This window comes from Lactuca virosa, chromosome 3 (genome assembly GCF_052849685.1).
Source record: "Lactuca virosa cultivar CGN04683 chromosome 3, Lactuca_virosa_CGN04683_v6, whole genome shotgun sequence".
Taxonomy (NCBI): Eukaryota; Viridiplantae; Streptophyta; class Magnoliopsida; order Asterales; family Asteraceae; genus Lactuca; species Lactuca virosa.
In genome coordinates, this window is record NC_136428.1 from 244,112,333 (window position 1) to 244,123,353 (window position 11,021).

Consider the following 11,021-nt stretch of genomic DNA (forward strand, 5'->3'; position numbering starts at 1 on the left):
GTTCTAATTATTAATCACATGTGATTGATACAATAACTCTAACAGTTCAACTTGTATTCCCCCCCCCCCCATAAAAGCATCTAAAATCATTTAAAAGGTTGATTTAGGGGTATGAACTCACCTGTAGTGAGTGGAGTGGATGAAAGTGCCGGGTAGGATGCTAGGTGTCAAGTGAGGACTTGAACACACACACGGATCCTATGTAACATGTAGTGATACATAAATGTATCTAATTAGTTATTTAATCACTAATTAAGCAAGTAAGGACATCCTAATACATGAAAACACTTTGCTTCAAGTGCTAGGAGTGCTAAGGGTTGCATCTAAGGAGGGTATGGCCTCACATTGGAGTTTACTCCTCAAATGGTCACCCTACATGTGTTTACGGTTGATGGACCATTTCCCCCATGAGTTTACGGCCGTAAACTCATGGTAATGGTGTATTTGCGTGTTTTAAGGTCTCATGCTTCACAAAGAAGTGTCCTAGGGTTGAATCAAAGGCTTAGGAAGTGGTTAGGGCTCGAAATGGCACAGTTTTGGAGTTTACGGTCCTTGGACCACCCTTGAGAGTTTACGGTCGTAAACACTTGGGTTTACGGTCGTAAACCCATGAGTTTACGGCCGTAAACTCATGGTTACCTCAACCATTTCGTGTTTTGGTGTTTCTAGCTCATGCATGCAAGTTTCTAGTCCAATATCCAAGCTTTAGAAGGTGTTAGGGGCATATAAACACCACTTGGTGGTGTTTACGGTTCTGGGAGATCCCCAAACCATAAACACATATGTTCTTGGGGATTTTGATGATTTTCCAATAGATTAACAAGTATACTAAGCAAGTAACTAGTTAGGAGGAGTGTACTTACTTATAGGAAGCTTGTAAGAGTGTTTAGGAGCCAAGAACACTAGTGTGTGTTCTTGGTGTTCTTGGTGTTTTGAAGAACACTTGAAGATCTAGGTAAAAATCAAGAATCCATGGATGAAATGATGTATAAACACTACATTAAGTGTTGTATGAACGAATCTAGGAAGGAAACACTTACATTTTGGCGGATTTGAAGAAATGAACTTATGATACTTGAGAGAAAAACTTGGTGTTCTTGAGGTGGAAAGTGTGAAGTGAGGAAAAGGTGTGCAAATTCATGCTATATGCATGAGTTCTTGGGAAAATGGTGTTTACGGCCCAAACACCTCCTGTTTGGCCGTAAACACCTAGCTAAGGTGTTGGTTGTTTTGTTTGTTACACCTCACTCATAACGACACTTCCTTTTATTAAATCGTTTGACGAAAATAAAATAAAACACCCAAACGGACTTAAATCCGGCCAAAAATGTACTGAAATGTTTTTAACTATTATTTGAATTGTTTGACTGTGGAAATTATACAAATGAGAATTTCGGGTTGTCACATCATCTTCCCGTTAGAGGGAATTTCGTCCCAAAATTAGAGTTCAAGCATCTAAGTTATTACAAAATAACTAAGTAAAAAGATGAGGATATTTAAGTTTCATTTCATCCTCGCGCTCCAATGTGAATTCAGGTCCTCGCTTGGCGTTCCGGCGAACCTTCACAATTGGGATGCGACTTTGTTTCGTTCGTTTGACCTCTCGGTGCATAATCTCCACAGGTTCTTCCACGAAGTTGAGGCTCTCGTTGATCTCGATCTCGTCGAGTGGGATTACAAGAGTCTCGTCGGATAGGCACTTTTTCAAGTTCGAGACGTGGAAGGTAGGATGTACGTTACTAAGCTCGCGGGGTAGATTGAGTTTGTAAGCTACGGGGCCGATTCTAGCGAGAATCTCGAAAGGCCCTACGTATCTTGGATTCAGCTTTCCATGCTTTCCGAAGCGTATCAAGCCCTTCCAGGGTGAGACTTTCAAAAGGACTCAGTCTCCCACTTGGAATTCCAAGGGTTTCTTTCGTTTGTCTGCGTAGCTTTTCTGTCGGTCTCTAGAGGCTTTCAATCGTTCATGAACCTGAACGATCTTCTCTGTCGTTTCCCGAATGATCTCCGGACCCGTGAGAGTGCAGTTAGGAACTCATCCTTTAGCTAACTGGGTGTCACCCACCTCAGCCCAGCACAGAGGGGATCTGCACTTCCGGCCGTAGAGGGCTTCAAATGGAGCAGCTTTGATGCTCGTGTGATAACTGTTGTTGTAGGAAAATTCGATAAGGGGTAAGTGGGTATCCCATGCCTTACCAAAGTCGATCACACAGGCTCGCAGCATATCTTCCAGAGTTTGGATGGTTCTCTCACTTTGCCCGTCGGTCTGTGGATGGTAGTGTTAGGTTTTGATCATTCTAACACTCCTATGGTGTACATGCAACCCTATAAACCTTGGATCTATGTTTTCTCTATTATACATGTAAATATTAACTATTCCAAGGTTTCATCCTAACTAGCATATTATGAAGCACCTATACTACAAAGTTCTAGTTAGATGACATACCTTTTGATGTAGCTTGATGTCTTCAAGCTTTAAGAGCTTAGCCCCAATAGTGTGGAAGCCTCAAATGGAATCACAAATCACCAAAACACCTTGGAAGAACTTGAGAGAATATGTATGCACACTAAAATCAGCCCACTCTTATTTTCACACACTTGTGCCAATTTTGTGAGCCAAGGACCCCTTTATATATTATGGAGGATTAGGGTTACATCCATGTAAACCCTAATACCCATGACCTTTCATTTACATAGGATCCATGGGTTAAAAGCTCCATGGACCATCCATGAAAGCTTAGCCCAACCTAAATGAACTTGGCCCATTCCATATATATATAAGAGTCCATATTTAATTAGTTCTTTTTGATCACTTAATTAATTCTAAATTAATTCTTGATCAATACTAATTAAATAATATGATTCCATATTAATATATTAGAACTTATAATATATTGATATAAATCATAAATATACTATTCTCAAAAGACTATCCATATAAATTGTGCCGGTGAAGTGCAACCCAAATGGACCATGTAAGGTCGGGTCAAGTACATACCAAATATAGTTATGGACTTAGACATTAATCTAACAGTCTCCCACTTGGATAAGTCTAAGACTATTATTGAGTATGACTTCAAAATCTAACTGGCAATCGTAGCTCTTACAGCCGCTGTCGAACTCTGACCTTGTCAATGACTTGTCCATTAGATAAGGGATCATATATTCCTCCATTCTAGATATCATATGGACTGAGACATGGATTATAATCACTCTCTCTGTCCATTTGTTGTTTCCCGATTTTCGATTTATGATGACTGACTGATTGAGCAAATCAAATCAGTCCTGGCTTGGCCAAGCACTCACATGTGTCATCGCTAAATCATTGAGGGGCCCACAGATGGCTTGCTCTACTACCTGTTGAATCATACACAAAGGCACGTTTTATAACATCGACTCATATGGCTTGCTCTACTACCTGTTGAATCATACACAAAGGCACGTTTTATAACATCGAGTTACCAAATGCGTTTTCGTGCAATCAATGTATAACCAACTCATAGTAACAACTCATATCTCTAGGTTTGAAGAATATAAGATATTATCGTCTCATGATCACTCGTGATAAAATCCATGAAGTGATTCAAATGAGCGCGGGTTGAATCCAATACTCTGAACTTATGAGCACTCATGAGTGTTGTAGCACCACTTTGTACACGAACTTGGACCTCTACAAACCAACCTATGACAGTCTTGATTCATATCTACTTCCAACATATGACCGACTGTGGATGATTTGAATAACTTAATCATTCAGGAAGAGCGACTTAGTTATTCTGGAAGTCAAAACATGTAAAGTGAAACACAAGAATAAATGAATCAAATATGGTATCAAACCCTATGAATATAAATAAACACTTTTATTTATCATCATACTGATTACTCATTATTCATTGTTTCGGTTTTATCAACTTTATACTTGAATTAAAACACTAGTTGTCCCATGCTCCAAGCATGTACACTATGTTTTTCTTAAACAATAGCTTTGCCATACACCAAGTATGCACTCTATGTTTGTCTACGAACCTTACTTTGTGAACTAGATCGATTGAACATAATTTCAATGATTCTCTTTTCACACTCCCAAATCGTTATCGAAAAAATGTAAGAATTCCAAATTCCTATCATTTATCGAAATCTGTTTAGATTTTAAAATTATATGCACTGACCCTCTTGTAATGAATGTGTACAAAGTCACAAAACTTGTCAACAATCATTACAGGGCATTCCAATGAAGATCAACTTCATGGAAATTAAGTCTCATATTCAAAGTACATAGCTTTGAACATGCTTCTTGCATTAAGTTTTTCTAATCTTACAAAGATAACTTCCACCTATGGAGACAACTCCATATTCCCATTTTGACTACCCCTTATGAACAAGAGTTGCCTCTTTTCAGATTAGGTCAATATGGTCCTTCCAAAGTTAACACTATACTTCCAACTGTCCTTGAGCAACCAATCTTTGGTAAAGCCTTAGATTGTCCTCGACAATTGCTTAATCACTTTAGTCATATCCAATTCTAGATATTTTCCTCTTAATGCCCCCGGGCATTTGGAAAATTTAGAAAGGATGAATATTATAGCACATGCAATCGTTCCTGTACCCAAAGCAAATGGGACACGATTCATGATGTCTCACGTAAAGACATGATTCTAGACCAGTCTTTTGCTACAATATTTTTTATTTGCCTTGTTCTCAAGATTTGACTATGAACAGGGATGCCGTAATCATAATCGAATTTTGAGAACGCAATATATAGAATTTCCTTAAGTTGAACCAATCCAACATGAAATTCATATATATATATATATATATATATATATATATATATATATATATATATATATATATATATATATATATATATATATATATTCTTGACTAAAGATGATTAAAATCTCAATCTAAGCTTAAAATCTCACTCTAAGCCTTTTAGAATTGACATGAAGTATAATATCCTCTCCCTTAATTATAAGAAAACAACTTTTTCAACCCCTGCAACCTCACGAATTGAAACTTTTGTTTTCTATAATTAACATTGCTAACTTGCAATACTTATCATAATTATCATGCTCCCTGTAACATGATGATTATTAGCATAACACTCATGCTCCCACTAGCTTTGACATGTATCCAGAAAACAGCTGGACTTCTAGAAGTCAATACTTTATTGACTTTCTTACCAAAGTTCAGATTTCTGATACTAGATTGCTTTTATAAGACTTTATCAAAATCATAAACCTTATTTTAGACAGCTCACAGGTGTATCTAAACAATTTCAGAACTATGAAAAGGGATGTCGTAATCATAGTCTCAATTGTTTAGATTTTTGCCATTTCTCATAAGTCCATGTTAGTGTGCCGGATAACCATGCACGCTCCACTTAACGACTTTGAGAATGCAAAGATTACAATTGCTATCTTACTTAAAATCTACTTGGTGGAAGTGTTTCCTCACCATCATTTTCATGAATCGGAGAGAAACCTTATGACCCTTAGATTTTATGGTGTATGTGTTCTTATCCATGTGAATTTGTCAAAACCATAATCACAAGACTAGGTTAGTGACAAATCCTAACTCATATGGATTGAACTTGTGCAATCTTAACCTCTTGCCACCTGGTAGCACAAGGGCCTGCCATTGCTTCCAAGTAGTTATGCAAACAATTGAGAACATGTAGAACTCAAATGTTATAGCCAACTTAAATGGAATGGGCACAGAAATGTCAACACGATAGGTTATAAAACTCTAGTTGTGTGCTAGTGATGAAATACAAGTTTTATTCTTGATTAGTTCTTGAAACCATTTCAGGATCTTTTAGACTCCCACTGTCTTCTTGACCAATAAGACTTTCTTGCCAAATATTCAAGAAGTAGTGTGGATTCTTAATCAAGACAAACACTTCACACAATTGGCCTTAGTTGGTCTTTGTTTTATCCAAAACATCACAACTTACCAATTTCAAATGTACAAGAGTAGAAAACTTTTACTCTTACATTTGACAAGTGTTATAAACCTTCTTTAAGATGTGTCACTCAAATTACAATCTTGGAGTATGTCTCTAAGATTTGTTTTGGAACGAAGTATGACTCATCTTCTTGATTTGACCACTTCAACCATTCATGACTTCTCTTCTTAGCTATCAGAATGCACTTAGAGGATGAATTGTGATATGGTCTCGTAATCTTTAAGATGACCATTAAACATGATACTAAAGTACTCTCCCATCTTTTCAGATTTGAGAAACTTTTATCCTTCTGCCTAATTTGATTCTTCTTATTCGTTCTGCTATACATTGGAACTTTTCTAATATCTCAGACTTATACTTAAGCTTGTAAGTATAACCATATTTACTAAAATTTAGTAAATCATGACGAGTAGTCTTATCGATCTTTTGTGGTGGACTCTGATCAGTGCACAAGGATGTGTACTTGATCCCTTAGTCCTTCACTTGACTCACATATACATGTGAACAAGGAACTAGTCTTAAATTTTTCCAAAAATGAAACTTCTCATTCATCATACTATACAACTTGCATGATTCCAAGTTTCGGTCCAATTGAAACTTGGGTGATGAGAATCTTTCCTTACTTGGTAAATTTAGACACTACCAAAAATGAAAGAATCAAATTCATTTTTCCAATGTTGCTAGAAACATACAAACATCAAGTTTTCATAAATGCCATTGCAAGGAGATATAAAATAAAGTAAAACTTTTATTTATTTATAAAAATACGGAAAAACTTTTCCTTATAATGCAACTTGAAATGAAAACTATGCTATTACATGTTTCCTAGCAATCTATCATAACTCCTAAGAAGTAGCTCAAGAATTCGATCTTCAACCAAGCGATAGAAATCCATATTCGCGATCAGATTCAGCATACTCTTTTCTTTAAGTTTCCTTCCCTTTGCTTGATCCTACTAAATATCAAAATGCAACCGAGTCACATTTTGTATTAAGAATCATCAACTGGTAACTTAATAGAGTTAGATAGTGGACCTACCTGAAGCAGAGTCAAACTGTTGATTCTTCTTTCTTTCAGGTAGCTTGGGCAGCTTCGCTTCCAATGCCCCTTTTCTTCACACTGAAAACATATAGACTCTTTGGGAATGGTACAAAAGGCTATTCCAGACTTAGACTTTCACTTTACCTTCCGGTCAACCGGGTTGACCAAGGCCGAGCCCATTCCATTGGGAAGAGAAAGCTTTTCTGGACTTCCAATGTTACCATTGTCCATGTCCATGGAAGTTTGAGAAATAGACCTTCCATCCATATTTGCTTGACTATTCCACCAAATCATTTCTGATTCAGCAACAATAAGAAAATAAGAAAGATCCATTAGGGTCATGTCGTGATCTGTCAAATAGTAGTCTTTCTATATGACTCAGGAAGTGACTGAAACACCCAGTCAATAGCCAACTTCCTTGGGACAACGACACCCAACATTCTCAACCTGTCACTGTGTGACTTCAGTCCTAAGAAATGAGTGCACACAGGACTTCCAATTTGATGTTTTATTGTGAGTAGGGATTGAGTGATCTTGAAATTTTCAAGTCTTTAAGCTTGTGGGTCAGGGAGAATAATTAGAGGAGGTGGAGGAAGAGAAGTATGACTTCCATGATCCAAACTCGGGAAGTCATATGGAGAAATTCACGTAAAGTTGATTTAAGTCCTTAATATAACACCCAATATGATATATTAAGTCTAGGACCCAACAAACTATTTTATAACTTGGAAGAGGGATGCCGTAATCCAAGCTATAAAATATTTGAAGGTAGGTGAATGACGATTCACCAATTTCCACCAAGATAAACGAAATGTATTATTAGGTTTTAATTGGTTTTGAAACTCCTAGATTCTTTTGAGATTCATTGAACTTTTCAATGGCATGTTTCAATCTCGAGTGTGCCCTTCAGGTTTTGTGACTGGGATGCCGAGGATCACAAAACAAGGTGTGAAGTAACCATGCAAATATACTTGGTACCCTTAATATTTACCCCTCAATCGATGTGCCGGTTAACCACACACGCTCCAACGATACTATGATAAACATTAAGTTACCATTTGTCTACCTTGTTAAGTCCAGGTTAGTATGCCGGTTAACCACACACGCTCCACTAACAGCTTAAACAAAGGGCAAAGTGTAATTTCATGGATTAGCACCTTATTCACATTTTCCTAAGTAACTAAGATTGGGAATTTATAAGTGTTTAGGTACTTAGTATTTATCATTATACTTATAACTAAGGGAGAATTATAGTCCTTGTCCTACCTGTTCGGCTAATGACCCTCTACCGGTCAAGGAAGCGGTGAGTGAGAGTGGACACCCATTAAACTGCCATTTTATAGGCAGTAACCTTATACCCCCCTTATATACCGGCTTCGTGAATGAGGCCTACTAATGGTAAGACAACTTGCTCTTATACATATAATATATTAAACTTTTAATATTATAATAGTATAAGGGTGTATTTTAGACATTTAAAATACTTGGTGGTTTAATCTATTAATTAAACTATACTTTTAATTTAATTAAACTCAAACCATATATTTATGGATTTAATAATACTCTTTTAATTAAACGCTTTAATTAACTATTAATAAAGTCCATAAGAGTTAATTTGAACTATTCAACAAAACATCATAATTCCAATTATTAAACTCAAAATTAAAACCATTTAATTAATTGTTTAAGTTTTGAACCCAAGAGTTTTAGAATTCAATTCTTTTTTTCATAAAAAACTTTTCTCAAATTCCAAACTTGAGGGCAAGTTTTGTAATTCTTGAAAACCTTTGGATTCCATAACTTATGGAATTAATGGTGTTTTATGATGAAACTTTCCATGTTCCATAACTTAAGAACAAGTTATGGAATTCTTTAAAACATTAACACCAAATTTTGTAACTCCATAAAAACTTTGAATCAATTTTTTTTTTAAAAAACTTTCATATCCATAACTTATGGAAGTTTCAAAAACCCTTAAGATCACAACTTTAAAAAAAACTTTTGAGCTCCAAAATTTTATGACAAAATTTGTAACTCCTTAAAACATTTAGATCAAACTTTTAAAACTAATAAAATAATCATATCATTTTATCTTTTACTAAATTTGACCTAATTCAACTCATATAACAAATGATTCAAATTTTACAAATAATTCGTTTTTCACAAAACAAGTAATTATCTTAAAATAAGACAAACGTCATGTTTTTTTTTCCTTTTTTTCAACTTGAAAATAAAACATTTGCATCAATATAACAGAAAACAACCCATGGCTCTGATACCACTGTTGGGTTTTGAGCATTCTAACATTCCTATGGTGTACATGCAACCCTATAAACCTTGGATCTATGTTTTCTCTATTATACATGCAAATATTAACTATTCCAAGGTTTCATCCTAACTAGCATATTATGAAGCACCTATACTACAAAGTTCTAGTTAGATGACATACCTTTTGATGTAGCTTGATGTCTTCAAGCTTTAAGAGATTAGCCCCAATAGTGTGGAAGCCTTAAATGGAATCACAAATCACCAAAACACCTTGGAAGAACTTGAGAGAATATGTATGCACACTAAAATCAGCCCACTCTTATTTTCACACACTTGTGCCAATTTTGTGAGCCAAGGACCCCTTTATATATTATGGAGGATTAGGGTTACATCCATGTAAACCCTAATACCCATGACCTTTCATTTACATAGGATCCATGGGTTAAAAGCTCCATGGACCATCCATGAAAGCTTAGCCCAACCTAAATGAACTTGGCCCATTCCATATATATAAGAGTCCATATTTAATTAGTTCTTTTTGATCACTTAATTAATTCTAAATTAATTCTTGATCAATACTAATTAAATAATATGATTCCATATTAATATATTAGAACTTATAATATATTAATATAAATCATAAATATACTATTCTCAAAAGACTATCCATATAAATTGTGCCGGTGAAGTGCAACCCAAATGGACCATGCCGGGTCGGGTCAAGTACATACCAAATATAGTTATGGACTTAGACATTAATCCAACAGGTAGGTTGTACTCATGTCCAGCCTCGTTCCAAGGGAGCTTTGTAGTGACTGCCAGAACCTCGAAGTGAATCTGCTATCTCTATCGGAGATAATAGATATAGGAACACCATGAAGTCGTACGATCTCCCTAATGTATGTTCTTGTGAGCTTCTCCATCTTGTCGGTTTCTTTTATGGGTAGGAAGTGTGCGGACTTGGTCAATCTATCGACGATGACCCATATGGTATCAAGTCCACCCGTTGTCTTGGGTAGCTTGGTTATGAAGTCCATAGTGATCCGCTCCCACTTCCATTCAGGTATCTCCGGTTGCTGGAGTAGTCCTGATGGTTTCTAGTACTCGACCTTGACCTTGGCGCAAGTAAGGCATTTACTCACGAAGGTAGCAATTTCTGCTTTCATGTTAGGCCACCAGTATGACTTTTTGAGATCCATATACATCTTATCTGAACCTGGGTGGACGGAGTATCGAGTGTTGTGCGCTTCCTTCATGACCAAGTCTCTGAAGTCACCGTGCTTCGGTGTCCAGATCCAGTCCATGAGATATAAGGTTCCGTCACCCTTGGCTTCCAGGTTCTTATCCATTCCTCGCAGGGATTCTCCGGCTACGTTTTCAGGTTTCAAAGCTTCGAGCTGAGCTTCCTTAATTTTTGCGGATAGATGCGAATGGATAGTCATTGTTAGTGACTTGACTCTTCGACCAGAATATTCTTTCCGACTTAGGGCGTCTGCTACTACGTTGGCTTTACCAGGATGATAACGAATTTCACATTCGTAGTCATTGAGTAGCTTGACCCACCGTCGTTGTCTCATATTGAGCTCCTTCTGGTTGAATATGTGCTGCAGGCTTTTGTGGTCTGTAAAGATGGTGCTCTTTGTACCATACAGGTAGTGTCTCCAGATCTTTAGGGCGAACACAACCGCTCCTAACTCGAGGTCGTGTGTGGTGTAGTTGAACTCGTGTGTCTTCATCTGTC